Source organism: Acanthochromis polyacanthus, chromosome 13, assembly GCF_021347895.1.
Source record: "Acanthochromis polyacanthus isolate Apoly-LR-REF ecotype Palm Island chromosome 13, KAUST_Apoly_ChrSc, whole genome shotgun sequence".
NCBI classification, from domain to species: Eukaryota; Metazoa; Chordata; class Actinopteri; family Pomacentridae; genus Acanthochromis; species Acanthochromis polyacanthus.
This window is the reverse complement of record NC_067125.1, coordinates 31,402,586-31,417,504: the sequence shown is the minus strand read 5'-3', so window position 1 is coordinate 31,417,504 and position 14,919 is coordinate 31,402,586. Positions and strand designations below refer to the sequence as shown.

The 14,919-nt window shown below is 39.7% G+C and overlaps 1 long non-coding RNA gene across 1 annotated transcript in view; it reads right to left on the bottom strand.

The window, feature by feature from the left end:
- Positions 1-14,919, bottom strand: part of LOC110952999 (uncharacterized) — a 48,214-nt gene that overhangs the window by 17,364 nt on the left and 15,931 nt on the right. Inside the window, exon 4 of the long non-coding RNA XR_002595830.2 lies at positions 1,673-1,755. This is a non-coding gene — a long non-coding RNA (uncharacterized LOC110952999). The remainder of the gene's footprint in view (positions 1-1,672; positions 1,756-14,919) is intronic.

Here is a 14,919-nt window from a genome sequence, read left to right as displayed (position 1 = left end):
ACCCTGTTACACGAATAAAGAATTACCTACTTGTGGTTTTAAACATTTTATTGCCTTCATTTTCTCAAACCAAACCAAAGAAGATGGCTGTTGATGATAGTGGAAGAAGGGAAGTTACAAAGAAGCCCACTAACAGTCCAAAGTCTGACCCTGTGACCTCTTGAAACAACCACAGAAAGTCTTTTCCTGCGTTGCAACAGCTTAACAGCTTTCTAACAACTCAGCCATGTGCTGCAGCGATTGAGGAACTCTCGAGCTTTTCCTCTTTGCCACCACAACAAAACCTGCAATCCATCACTCACTTCCTGTTTGTGCGGCGCCTCGCTTTACGTGCTTCCTGAATGGGCCAAAGGACTTCCCTCTGGATGCACTGAATCTTTCAGCAGCCTCCTTATCTGCTCGGCACATCACGACACAAATACGGACTCAAGATTCACCGGTGCACACAAACAACTGTGCACATCCCTAAAGAAAGGCACGCGTGAATCATTAACAGACAATGAATAAATGAGTAGCGAGATGACCTGAATAGGAGACAATAACATTTCTCCAGGATCTGTTTTTGAGATTGGAAGACAGTTTTACTCGGAGACTGTGCAGGTTTTCGGAGTTTATCATCTCTGATAGCTGCTGTTTGATGGTTTTCTGGTTCATTTCTGCAATAAAGATGTGAAAAGATTGTAGATCGTTGTCTCAGTTCCAGCTCCTATATCCGTTCTCACTGACTTATTATCACTGTGTTGACGGATCTCTCCCGCTTTGGCCTCTTGTTTACTTTCATTACTTCCTATCGATGGGACCATCAGTAAAGGCTGCAGGTCTACCAGGACCACCGGCGGCACCTCCACCACAACAACAAACTCCGTCTGTGCGAGAACAAAGCCAGAAAAAGAAAGTGCGCCAGAAGTTAGTGTGTGGTATAAAAGTGCTGATCCCGTGTGTTAATCAGGGGGAAGAAGTGCTGAGGCAGCTGCTCATAAAGCCTAATGTTTCAAATCAGCCTAAGGATGCACTGTCGCAAGTTAAAAATACCCGAGTTGGAGAGATGATGCAACTGAAGTGACTTTAAAGTTTGGAGACTCTTGGTGCAGACAAACCCAGCTGGTCGTCTGCTGCTCAGGATGGGAAGGTAACACTCCCTCTGGGGTTTGATGGCACAATCTTTTATTCATGGAGGGGCCACCACTCCTGCTGACGCTGTAGCGCTCAGGTTAAATGTATCAGAAGGAGAAAAAGCAGCTTCTTTACTACAAGACAAAATGTGTCCGATTCAATTATTCAGCACTGCAGGTTGACGACAAGAGTGCAGAGCAAAGAAGAAGAAGAAAAAAAAAAGCGTGTTCGGAGAGAAACAGTTGGGCATACAGCTGCAGCACGAAGGTGGTGAGTTCAGAGTGTCGTCAGTGAAGCTGCTGCTGAGAAGATGTGAAGAGCTGCTTCACACAGAGCGACGATCTGGAAGCTTTAAGGCCACATAAACACAGAGAGGTTATTAAAGTACACAATCTGGGAGAGGAAAGGTCAGAAGGACTGTGAGAATACTTCAAAAGTTCTCAGCCTCACAGAAACAAGGGCGTCCATTTGGGGGCATAAAAGTATACCATAAAGCCTTATATCACTGTCCTCAAAAATGTCTGAAGAAAGTTAAGAAAAAAGGAGAGAAAAGCTGTACCTTTGTTCCAGGACAATGTGACCATCCGCACAGATTGGCAGAAGCAGGCGAATGGGTTTTGAACTGTTGCTCCATGAACTCACCTGACAGCAGAAACAAAAGTTTAAGGACACTTAGCACAGACGTGTTTGTTTTTACAGCTCTTCAAACAGGATACTGAAACAGAGAGCAGGAAAAAAGAATGAAAATAGTCATGATTCTAACCAGTTAACAAATTTATGTCTAATATTCAGTCCTCTATTAATTCTGGTTGATTAAACACTTGATTTTTCACCAACTAAATGGTTGAATATCATTCTTAGTTGTACTTTGAAGTCATCCTATGAGTGGTGACAGTATGAAACTATGTTAAATGAGCAGAATCTGGTAAAACCATAGACTGTATATAAAGATGTACGTAGCATCTGGCTCCAAAAATGGAGCCCACCCGGAAGTGTCAAAAACTTGCAATATCACGCCGTCCGCTAGGGTTGACTCCAAAAAGCTTTTGCTCCATAGAGCCCAATTCATTTTTGGAAAAAATAAAATTTGATAGACTGATGTTCTACAGCTCAGGATTTTTTTCCCGTTAGTTTTCATGGTCAAAATGAGAAATCAGGTGGCCGATCTTAAAATAAATCAATACTGAATTTTAAATAAATCGTTAAAGTTGGCGGAGCTAGGGGGCGTGGCTATACTTGATTGACGGTCCCATAGACTGGTCCTGCCCTGAGTTGCTCTCCGGTCCAGTCTGTTTGATGATGCTTTTTACGTCACTGGTTCCAAAAAATCCAAAATGGCGACCAGGAAGTAGCAAAATCCGGGCTTCATTTTCTTGTCGTTGAAACCAACGGGTGACGTCATGGTTAGTTCACGCCTGGGTAAAACAACCCAACAAATTTAAGATACTGAGTTGAATCAACTGGTCAGAGACTGGTTATAGACAGATGGGCTTTCTTCTGACATCTTCTGACAACGTACAGCTTCAGCAGCTGAAGGGATTTTTGATGAGTCAGTACAAAATTATCTGTGATCCTGCTCTAAGTTACAATGAGACAAACTGTAATTCTGCAGACGTATCGACTGAATTCAGTACAAATCGTTGTTGTGGTTAGAACTGTTTTGAATGTTATGTAAAGAAACAAGCACTAATACACGCAGCAAGGTTCTCAAACTATAACTCTTAGAGGAGTCTTCACTAACAATACATCCTGAGAAATCTGCTTATATGCTAGTTTTGTACCTGATAAACTTAATTTAATGAGTTTAGTGGCCTGAAAATGAAAATCAGGCTAACTTCAATTAGCCAGAAATGAGCAAACACTTCGTAAAAAAAACGGAAAAGATCATGTGATTCGACTAACTTGTTTCATGATGTTTTACAGTGGGATGATTAGGCGGTTGGATTGGACACCAAGCAAAAGTCTAAAACGGACTTAAAAGTAAAACATCAGTAAGTTTGATTTTAGGAGCGAATTATGTGAGGTTTCATTTAGTCATCTCATACATACACATAAGATGGGAACTCTAAATGGGAAATCAAAATGCATTTTCTTTTCAATTCATTGTTTTTACCTCATTTTGGATTCTTCTGACATGTATTACCCAGTTTATCTTAACTGGAAATCATCTATATTCTTTTGTAGTGTCTGAGAGCTGCCTTAGCCTGTTTGTGTGGTTTGTATTTACTGTAAAATGTTTTAATGTCGCCCTCTTAGTCAGGTCTCTGTTGAAAAGAGACTTTTATGTGGTTAAATTAAAGAAAAATTAAAGGTGACTAATGAAAACAGATTAGTGGAGCTTTGAATAATAACTGTGTTGATGCTTCATGATGAGACTTTCTGAGTGAATCTCCAGCAGACAGCAGTGTTTTGAAAGCTTATGATCCTGCAGCTCCACATTAAAACCAGGATTACCTGCAGTCAGCTGGATTTCTAAATTGCAGGTGGGGATTATGAGGTCCAGACATTATCTCCTCAATCCCGATGCTGCTGTCCGATATTTACCTTGCAGATTATGAGGACACGTGTGAAGGTTGCAGTGAAATGTTTTCATCAGCGGAGGTCACAGAGCGATGAAGCGGCATCAAACAAATCCAATCCACAGCTGACACGTGATGCAAATTTCTTCAGGGATCAATACTGTCAGAGGAGGATGTGAGGGATTCCCCGTTAAGGGCGGGGGAGTGTTGTAAGACATATGGCTGATTCCCCTGACGAAAGGCTTTTTCCTGCACAACAGCAGGAGGCAGAAACCCCCAAGAAGAAAAGGCCTCCAGCTGGGGTCAGAGGTCACGGCCCTCCCTGCCGGCCAGAGGAGAGGAGTGTTTAAGAAAACTCTGAAGCCAAACCAACAGCTTATGTTACGACGCTCCATCTTCCCTCCCTGCTTTCCATTGTTCAGACGTGGCTCCTTGTTTACAGTGTTCGGAGAGTTTTCCGTTTCTAAAATGTTTCCGCTTGGCTCTTCTCGAGTTGATTTTTCCTGCAGAGATGTTTAGCGCTGATAAAAACTAGCGCACGTGTCTCGCAGATACATCTGTCCGTACCCCTGTGGCAGGAGATGGATTGAATCACGGCCAGAGGAGTGAGTCACCTTCTCTCTACCGATCATCCGTCTTTATTTCATCCGTCACCACAAAGCTCATAAAGACAGTTCACAACCCTCCATCCTCAGCTGTCTCCAATGTCTCAGCCGGCAGATCTATTCCCACTCAGGGCCGTTAGGATGTTATTGCCCTAATTTCTCAGCACGTTTTTGACATATTGCTGGTTTGATCAGCGTGTGAGGGCGGCCGTCTGTCACGTACAGTCGATTCCCTGTTTGAGTTGGAGAGGATGTTCTTTTCCCTCTGTGACTTTATTACAAGTAATATATCTGTTGGAGGATGTCTTTATTGTCTCTCTCTCGGAGGACAGTGAAGGCATCGTGAAGTCGTTTCAATCATGAGAGACTGAAACTCAGATTAAATCGGCATGAAACACAGTTACAGTGGGAGTTTATGCGCATGCTGAGTCTGGAATTTTGCTGAAGTTTTGGCTATTTTGAACATTTACAGTTCAATATTCCAGTGGGTTTGAAAGGCATGTTGTCTTTAAAAAGCTGCCAAAACTACACCATTTATTCAAGCCAGAAACAGTAAAAACAAAAGGAATTGTCAGGTTTTTAACATTTTCACAAAATTAATCACATGTGACATGTGGTCAGCTGAAAGGTTTAACCATGAAAGCAAAATATTGTGCTACTGAGTCATAATTATAAAGTGTTATGTTCTATTGTTTTAAAAAATTGGAGAAAAATAATTTGCATTAATCAAATTCGGTAAAAAACTATAAAAAATTTCACTTCTTCCCACAACTAATAAGCCATTAGTGACAGAGCTGTAACCAACAGTCATGTGACAAAAACTGAGACACTTTTCGGCTGAACTGCAGGCTGTGGCTTTCAGAACATCCTGCTGCCTTTCTGCCTCGAGTTAAGCCTTTTTTTTTAAGTTCATTCTCACCCAGTTCCTGTAAATACTGCCAATCATCAGCCTGAAATGACCCACCATAACCATCCACTGGGTAATCCACCATTACATTTAGCTGCTTTAGCTCTACATACGTAAATAAACTGGTGATTAAGTATCTGGAGATCTCTAATGCATTTAGCAAAATGGCTGCTCCAGACGGCTGTTTTTTTGTTGTTTTTTTTGGTCAGACTTGAAAACCAAATGATTCATGCAAAAAATAAATGTTTCCCTGAATCTCTCCAACAGAGACGGACGATACAAAGTCACCATGACCCACAGAGCCCAAATGGACACATTAAAGCAAAATACACAAGACTGAAAATAACCAAAATGATCCTCTAATCACAGAATGAAAACTACAGCTATATGAACATTGGGGGGAAAAAAGTCATATAAAATTAAGATACACATAAATTGGTTTTAACTGCTTCTCAGATTTGCACCTACAGACAGCTTTGTGGTGTTTATGGTGCATTTAAATCTCTTTTCTGTAGATAATCGAGAGTAAGCGGAAAGACGCGTTCCTGTTGAATTTTAATGATACATTTCATCGCCACAAACAAGAGCTGCACAGTGGAAGAACATCAGACGATGAATCATAGACTGTCTGCATCTATACAGTTTTCTTTCCCTATTTTTTTGTAATTTGAGTGAATAATCCATTAAAAGTCTCCTGCTGCATGAAATTCACTCTTGCAGAAGAATATATCTGAGAAGCGAATGATCTCATTTTCATGTTTACTTTGCAGACTAAAGATAGTCATCTCTCAGTCAGTATTAGCTGCGGCCTCCTCCACATGTCCGTGTGACGTTGCTGCAGACGTATACGACTCGATAAGCAGAGCTCGGCTGTATCTAAAGGAACATGACGGTGAGGTGAGACATCCGTGCTGAACCGACAGCGTTAGACACTGTACAGCCTCAGTGACCGAGATAACACATCATTATCTATTTTCAGTTGGCTTTACTGAGCCCAGTCTGTCATTACACACGCAGCGTGGAGACCTGGAGGAGAGAGGGGTAACAGCCAGGAATGTGACACAGTTTTCAAAGAGCACTGCAACGTAGAATCTTAGTATAGTTTGTTGGCAAGAGTCAGATGAGACGTCGATGCTACAGCTGGTTAGCATAACCACTAAATCAAACTTTTAACATCTCTTAAGCTGGATAATTTTTGACAGTTTTTGCACTTTCAGCACATTTTCACACAGTTTTCTACATGAATTAAGATACAACAATTAATCAGTGAGTTTTAGAGGAGCAGGTAGGTGAATTTGTTGCTTTTAGAGAGAAAAAATTGTAAGAAAACAATGATAAAATAATTGCTGAGTTGTCAACATCCATGGATTACTTGTCAGAAAATTGAACCAAATCTTAGCTTTAATCTGTGATATTTCATTTCTACGTGTTTCCCCCCAAAAATTCAAAAAAGTCAGCTCTCAATAGATTCTAAATTCTGCCCTTCAATCAGCAGCACAGAACAGTCATTGAACAACAAATCTGAGCTTCTAGGCTGAACTGCAGTTTGTGTTTACACAGAGCTGAAGCTACAGCTGGCTGCTGTTTAGCTTAGCACTTTTATACAGTTTTCTACATTAAATAAGACAGAACTGTTGTTATGTCAGAGAGTTTTAGAGGTGCAGGTAGGTGGACAGAACCAAGCTAGCAGTTTCCTCTTGTCTTTTTATGCTAAACTAAAGAAGACTCAATGAGATGAACACATTTCCCCTGAAGAGCACTAAAGCAAACAGTTTCCAGCAACCTCATTCAAATCTGTTTACATCTGAATCTGGTTTAATAAAATATCATCAGACACATATAACAGTTTGTTCCATTTGAATTAAAACAGGGTAGCCAGTTACAAAGCTATAAAGGCGATCTGTGATCTCTGGTCATGGTTCACCTCCATTTTTTACGAATTCTCTCGATTTAGCATCAGATCAGTTTGTATGTTCCTCTTAGGCTATATAAAGAAACAGAAAAACAAAATATGACAGAAAGACAAGTACAAAACAACAACTCTGATCACTGATCTGTCAGATTATCACACTCTCAAGGGAAACATCTGCACAGATGTTATTTTAAGAATCCTCACATCTCTAAACAGAAGTTGAGTGTTGCTAAATACTTCAAGAATTAAAACAGTCCAACATTAATATACAACAAACTAGAACTGTGATATGCTGTCTGCAGTTTATGATGTGGAATCTGAATGTCTTCAGATAAATGTCACCGTCAACCGTGACATTTAGACTTTAAAAATCTGCCAAAATTGAATCCAAATCCCGTCATTACAACTAAAATGAAAAGTTTCAATCAAACGTTATATTGCTGAGTCAGCACCTAAACAAATCAGTTGTCAGATCAGGTGGGAACCAGGTGTTTCCCTTCCTGCCCTGAAGCTGTGCAGTTGTTGTTGAACTCATTTCTTGATAAACTGCGGCCGCCTCGATCTCACGATTTGATTATCGCCTGCGTCATTGTGACGTCTGAGCGAGTCGGGATCGAGTTGGACAGAAATTTAATCGACGTTCATTGTGCAAGAATCAGTTCTGTGCAGGTGTGCCTCAAAAGCTGCTCCACATTTACCCCAAGGACAAGCGTGGGATCAATCTTGCTGTCTAGCTCTCAATCAGAAATCAGACAAACATGTTTCCTAAATAACAAACTATTTCACTTGCTTCTGGGATTCTTCCACCAACTCAGAAATAGATTTAACTGGACAGGATATAAAAATGCAGTCTGATGACAGCGTGAAGTAGCAGGGAATCATGGGAGGTGCCGATGAAAAGCTATTTACTGGTGTCTCTAGTGGTCGGAAACTGCAAAACCAAAAGTATTTGAATTATGACAAGATGTAACCGAGATAGAAATGCATAATTTGAGTGAACTGACCCTATAAAATGTTTAGAAAAGCAGTTCACTGATTTCATCCCAAGCAGGGAGAATCTTCACAGTGTCTGAGTGAAGCCTGAAACTGGACACCGTTCGTTACTCTGTCGTCTCCTGACAGCTTCATCACCTCCCCCTCCTCCACTGGAGTTTCACTGGCCTCTTGTTTTATCTAATTTTACTTCAAAACTGGGAGATAAAAAAGTGGGAGAGCACCTTGCAGTTTCAGCTCCATTGTTTCTGGTGTCTGGGATCCCAGCCAGGGAACAACTCGCCGTTGTTAAATCGTTCTAGTGGTTGGCGGCTCGTGATGCAAACTGTTGAACAAGGTTAATGTTTTACTCTCCTCTGGGTGTGAAAGTCTGCGTCTGTATGAATGGAATGTGTGAATCACGCGAGCTGCTCTGACAGCGACACAAAGGACGCCGGAGTGCTGCAGTGTGTTAAAAAAAAGAGAGAATGTGGAGCTCAGTCTAAAGTTGAGACCAGTTTGAAACGTTGACATGAGATAATGAAGCCTGACAGGATTCTGAAGTGTCCTTGAGCAAAACAAACACAATCCTGGAGCCTGAGACCACGTTTGATCTCTGTGGAGGAAAAAAGAGTCAACATATTAGGACATTTTGAAGCTTGTAGTGTTTTAAAATTTGTAGAAATTCACAAGAGTGACTGTAAATAACAGATTGATACCAAAACGTGGATGCTGTGCTAAAACGTAGATGATCTCAGTCAACAAAGTGAAGAAATTTGTTGTTAAAACAGCATTTTTATATTAACAATAATAAATGAAATGAGAATCTGACGTGTGAAAGCCACAGACAATGTTTAAGCTCCCATTCGTTCTGAAAGTTCTTTGGTTTTCTGGCTCACAACTTCTCCAAAATGTAAACTATATCCGTATATATGCTGGTTTGAGTTTTTGGCTGTTTTAATTTATCTAAATGACAAACTAGCAAAGTAAAAACCAAATATGACATAAAACCATCCATCCAACCATCCATTCACCGCTTTATCCTCACTAGGTCGCGGGGGTGCTGGAGCCTATCCACTTCAGGCCTGTTGCAGGGACATAAACAGACAAACAATCACACTCACATTCAACCTACGGGCAGTTTAGAGAAACCAATTAACCTCAGCATATTTTTGGACTGTGGGAGGAAGCCGGAGTACCTGGAGAAAACCCACGTATGCACAGGGAGAACATGCAAACTCTATGCAGAAAGATCCCAGGCCCAGGCCGGGATTTGAACCGGGATCTTCTTGCTGCAAGGCGAAAGTGGTAACCACTACGACACTGTGCAACCCAACATCAAACCAAATATATTCATTCTCTCTTTAGCATAACACACTCGGTATATCATCAATCATAACAACAAAGACAGAAATTAGACACTAATGGACATAACAGTCATGGATTTCCAGGCCTCTAAAAAAAACTAACATAAAAAATTAAATAAAAATAATTTTAATGCCATCATTTCTGTTTATGTCAGAATCCAGAATAAAACAATATTTGATAAACTTCATTAACTGATTTATATTTAAGGAATCTGTCCAAGCAGCATTAAAAATAAGGTTTAGGATTGTTTTATTTTTCTCTGTAACGTCCCCTATTATTGGATAACATTTATACATTAATAAACATTTCTCCAAAACACAGAAACAACATGAGAAAATATGTAATACTGGTACGGAAGCACACGTTTTTGGTATTTTCCTTAAAACCAGAAAACTGTGAATATCATTTAACTGGATGTATCTGTTGTGGTCCGATACATTCACTCTAATATTTTCTGCTGAAGTGCAGGACAATCAAAAGTATTTAATGATTTTGAATATCAGCTAACTCTATACGGAGCTGAAGGTTAAAAGAAATTCATTCATTTCATTTATTGTACTTTCTTTAAGCTATATTATACTTCTTAAAGACGAGATAACCAAACTGACAGCTTGGTTACCTCAGTATGAACCTGCATCTTCCAATCTACTCTTATAAACTCTTAGAAATAGAACAATTACTCATATAATATGAATATATGATGATGTGTTTGTCTTTGTGTTCGTTCCACATCTTTGGTTTTACTCAAACACAACAAATCTAACAGCTCTCTTTCTTGCTTTCAGGAGGTCGCCATCATGCTTTCTCGTGTGCCTGAGTGAAATGAGTTTTACGTACGCATTCCTCTGATTGTACTTTGCGTAGAAGCGTGTGAAAGTAAATCCTTTACTTGCAAAGTTAGCACGTCGTGCAGAGTCAACACCGGAGCAAACACTGAACTTTGGTCAGAAACACGGCTGTAAACAGATGCTAATGTCGCTCTGTTTGTGCAAATAAGCAACTGTTTGCTGACAAGTTTCCCACATCAGCATTAGAAGGTGTTAATGCTATTTAATCTGATTTAATGTGCAGTGTATACATCCTGTGATTAGCTGTTCCAAAAATTAAAACTATTCATCTCAGAGGGCAAACTTCCACATATAAGCTGCAGTGAAACCAGTCGTCTGCTCTACAATGGCGGCCAAATTCCAGCAGCATTCCTCAGACGGCTTTATAGCAGCGGCTGCAGTAAACGGGCTCCATCCTGCAACAACAAGTCTTAAATGTACATTGTGTTTGCAGAGAAAACAAAGCCGGACCTCCTAACAGGCCGGTCGGGGTGTGGTGGATGTCGCCTCGCTGAAATGCCACATGCAGGCCGGTTAATCCGCTCCATGTGCTGGAAACCCGACACACCGGCCGAGAGTGGAGGCACAACGGGACGGATGGAGCTCCAGGTGATGGAGGACTCCCCAGTGACCCATCAGACACATTCATCAGCCTCCACCCCGAAAACCTGCATCCGGGCCAGAGCTAGCAGAGTCAGTAGATCACAAGGACTAGAAAACATCCCAGTCACTACCTTCTTATTTATTTGTGATGGTACCTTTTCTATTGTTCTTTAACCCTTGTTTCATCCTGAGGGTCAAAAAATATATTTTCACAGTGAAACTTCTGATGTCCACATGTTCAACATTTTTGGGAAAATTTTTGAAAATTTTTTGGTGGGAAAAAATGAAGTGTTAAAATTTTTTTTTTTTCTCCAGGGAATTTCACTGGATTTTGGTTAATTTTTCAGTGAATGTTCTTAAAGAAAGTATTAGAAGTTTTACTGATTTATATGTAATCATTTTAGACATTTTTAGGATTTTTTTTGGAAGATTTTTACTCATTATTTGAAATTATTTACAAGAATTTTCTTGCCAAATTTGGGGGATTTTTTTAAATAAAACTTTTAAGGTATTATTGGAATTTTCTTCCCGAAGGTTTTGCAAATTTTCAGAAATTTGGGGAATGTTTTTGCTGAATTTTTGAATTTTTTTTCAGACAAGGAAACAATATGTCTTGGAGCCCATAAATGAAGACAACAGGAGGGTTAAAAGTATTCCTTATGATGTCTTATTGTTATTGCACAGCCTTGATGGACAGTCACTCTGCATTTAACTGCACATTCTGCATAAGCATGTGCCAAATAAAAACTTAAAATTCAGTTTCTCACTATGGGGGATAAGTAACAACACAATTTTCTGCCTAATTTCAAAAGGTTTTATTAACTCAAAGAGATTTATGATTTTTCCTCTTTTCTTTTGTAATCGCTAATCCGGTGTTTTAAAGTTGCTCAGTCAGAAAAGTTTTGCACCATTTCTAACAAAACTCTACAACAGCTGTGCTAAACGCTTCATTGTCGCAGTTTTTCCTCACACTTTTACTTTGATTGCTTCTTCAAAATATATATTGCATGCTAATAAAAATTAAAATAAAGGTTTAGATTACAGTAACTATTGCTTTTTGTGCAGCTTCCATCCTTTGTGTAGCTTCCATCTCCATCTCACCGTCTTCAGTGCTGCATAGACTTGGCTCAGATTTCATCATGTGACCAAAGTGTGAACCTCCAGTAATCTGATCACAAGACGTTGTAAATGGGCTGAGATCACAACCTCCTTTCCTGCTTCAGTTTGTGGCTCTTTTTCATGCCTAACTTGCATTTTCTTTCTTTAATTTCCCTATTAAATCAGTTAGAAAATGAAAGTTTGTTGTGTCTTTTTGTTATTGTTTTTTTTTTTGCAGCATGGCATTCCATACATGACAGCTTATACAGAATGGTTTTCCCACGTATAGATCGCTCATATATGTGGGAAGGTTCAGTCAGGTGATCAGCAGATTGTGTTGCTTTGAAGCTGCTCATTCTTCTCTGCAACATAAAGTCCTGCACCTCTATGGAAACACAACAACAAAGGCTAGAAGTCCACAGGAGAATGGAAAGGTCTTTGTGCAGTACGACACGCCCAGCTGGCAGCAAACGTTTCCACAACACTGGATCACCGATAAATTCGAATCATTTTTTCAAGAAAATGCTTTTGTCAAATGTTCAAAAAACATTTTAAAAAGGTTTTACTTCAACACAGACTAGGTTTGATGGTAAACAAAAGGAACGTTCTCAGACCAACATTCAAAAAAGGCTTTTTCAGATCTTACGAAGGTAAAAAAAAAAAAAAAAACAGAAAACAGTCATTTAATGTGATATATTCCCAATGTTCTGAGGGTGTGTTTGAGGAAGACGTTCCTCTGTAAAACATTTTCTCAGTGTTTCAGGGTTACAGTGGAAGAACGTCCTCAAACAGCATTCAAGAAACGTTTTCCGGATGTTATCGAGTCTTCAGGTGAAAGAATGTTTTTATCCAGAAAATTTAAAGTGCGTCTGTAATGTGAAATATTAAACGTTTAATCTGTTTGTTGAGGGAACACATCACAGAGTGTAACTGTATAAGATGTTTCCAGAATGATAAAAAAAAAATAAAAAAGAATAACACTCTCAAACCTTCAGAAAACATTCTCAAGATGTTAAAAACATTCCTGGCCAAATCCTGGGAAGTAAAAAAAAAATAAAAAATTGTCACTGAATATATTATCACAATATTGCAGATCTCTTCTTGAATTTAAAAAAAAATCTAGCTGACGAGTTAAAATGCTATAAATGAAATTTAAAAATTATGAAATAAAGTTGAAGTTCTTTGATTATGTATTTTGCAAAATTGAAAAAAGTGCAGAATTTTTAGTTTTTTTTACAGAATCTGATGAGAGCAAATGCTGTCTTTTTTGGATTATTAAAAAATTAGACAGTAGAGAAAAAAGTGATTTTTGTAAAAACGTGATTTTTAAGCATAGATTCAGTTAGTTTTCCTGATCAAATTCTATTGACAGATGTGTAGTTCAAAGGTTATTGAGGAAGTTAAAAAATGTGATTATTCGTTCTGTTTTTACAGTTTTCTGACTCTGATAATGCTGGCATTTTGTCTTTAAATAAATAAAAACAACATGTTTTTCAAGTGTTAGTTTTGGGTCAGAGGGGTTAATACATTATTTGTCAATAGCTGCTGGTTGGAGCTGAGTCAGAAATGACCTTCACAGTTGGGAGCAAATGGCTGTCTTGTTTGAATTGTTTTATATGAGACTATAGAAGAAAGTGATTTGATGGAATGGCTCAATTAAGCTTAGATTAGACTTATCTTTTCCTGATGGAACCATATGTATCAGATTAGTAGTTCAAAGACCATCAAAATCTGTTATTCTCCGTTTTTCACAGGTTCTGACCGATAAATGGTTGTAATCTAAAAATGAAAGCAACATGCTTTTCAAAGTGTTTTGTGAATTGCAGCACATTATCTCTGAGATGCTATTGTGATTTAATGCAGGTTTTCCATTGAGGTGTCCAAAGAAAACATTAATAATGCCGGACTTCAGCTGAGAGCAGAATGATTTCAAACAGTTCCCTTAAAGCTGAGACCGTCTAGAGTGACTTATGTGTCACAGGGTGGAGGATGAGGAGGAAGACGAAGAGGTCACGTTTCCTGCAGCGTCCCTCCTCCCTCTGAGTGCTGCTGCAGAGGCTTTCCTCCTCTCCAGCGTTTGTTCAACATCCTTCACAGTGAGAGACGGAGCACATCTGGAGCTGCAGCGTGAGGCCAAAAAACCCGGCGCCAGCCCCGCTCCAAGCAACACACAACACACACACAGGAACACACACTCGTCCCTGCATGTCCCCAAAACGCTGCACAACAGTTTGTTTCTCGCTTGTCATTTGAGCGAGTGGGAGGTCTGACATGCTGGATGTATATTCTCATTTTTGCGTGGAACTCTTGGCTCAACAATGCAGGCAAAGAGCCAGTCGACTTCCAAAAAAATCCCTCCCACTGAAGCGCCCTTAAAAGCTTCTTAAATTAATCCCGAGAAATTAACATAAGCAAGATACCGTTCCTTCTCATCAGGCAGACCCTCTGTGCACGTTAATTGTTCACAGCTTTTCTAATCCAGCCGTGCACATGTGGGACCTGATCCAGGCTGCCTGCTTCTGATTAAGTCTCGTGGACGTGAGATTGCTGAGGGAGGCGTCCGACGTGCATTTTTCTGGGTTTGTGGGATCCAAAACTATTGTCTTGATTGGCCGACTGAAACGTCTCTGTCATGCTCAGAGTTGTGATTATTGCCGATTACCCAGCTGAATGAAAATTACAGCTGGGTAATTAGTCTGTGGAGAAGGAGCACACAACTGGCTGCATTGCTGCTTTTGCGGGGGGGCCAGAAGTATTTTAGATCCAGATCCTTAACTGCGTCTCACACTTCATGGAATCCATCAGTCAGCAGCAACGTTTTAAACTACTGCTTTGTGAGATTCAAAATTAAAATAATAAGTACAGTAGTAAGAAGAGAAAAAAAGTTCTGATGTAAGAAGGAGGCATTTCATTGGTCAACGTCGTAGCTGTTGTTGTTTGAATGGTGGGAGATCTGAACAGAGGTTTGAAAAACTGAAGCACAGAACATTTGTGC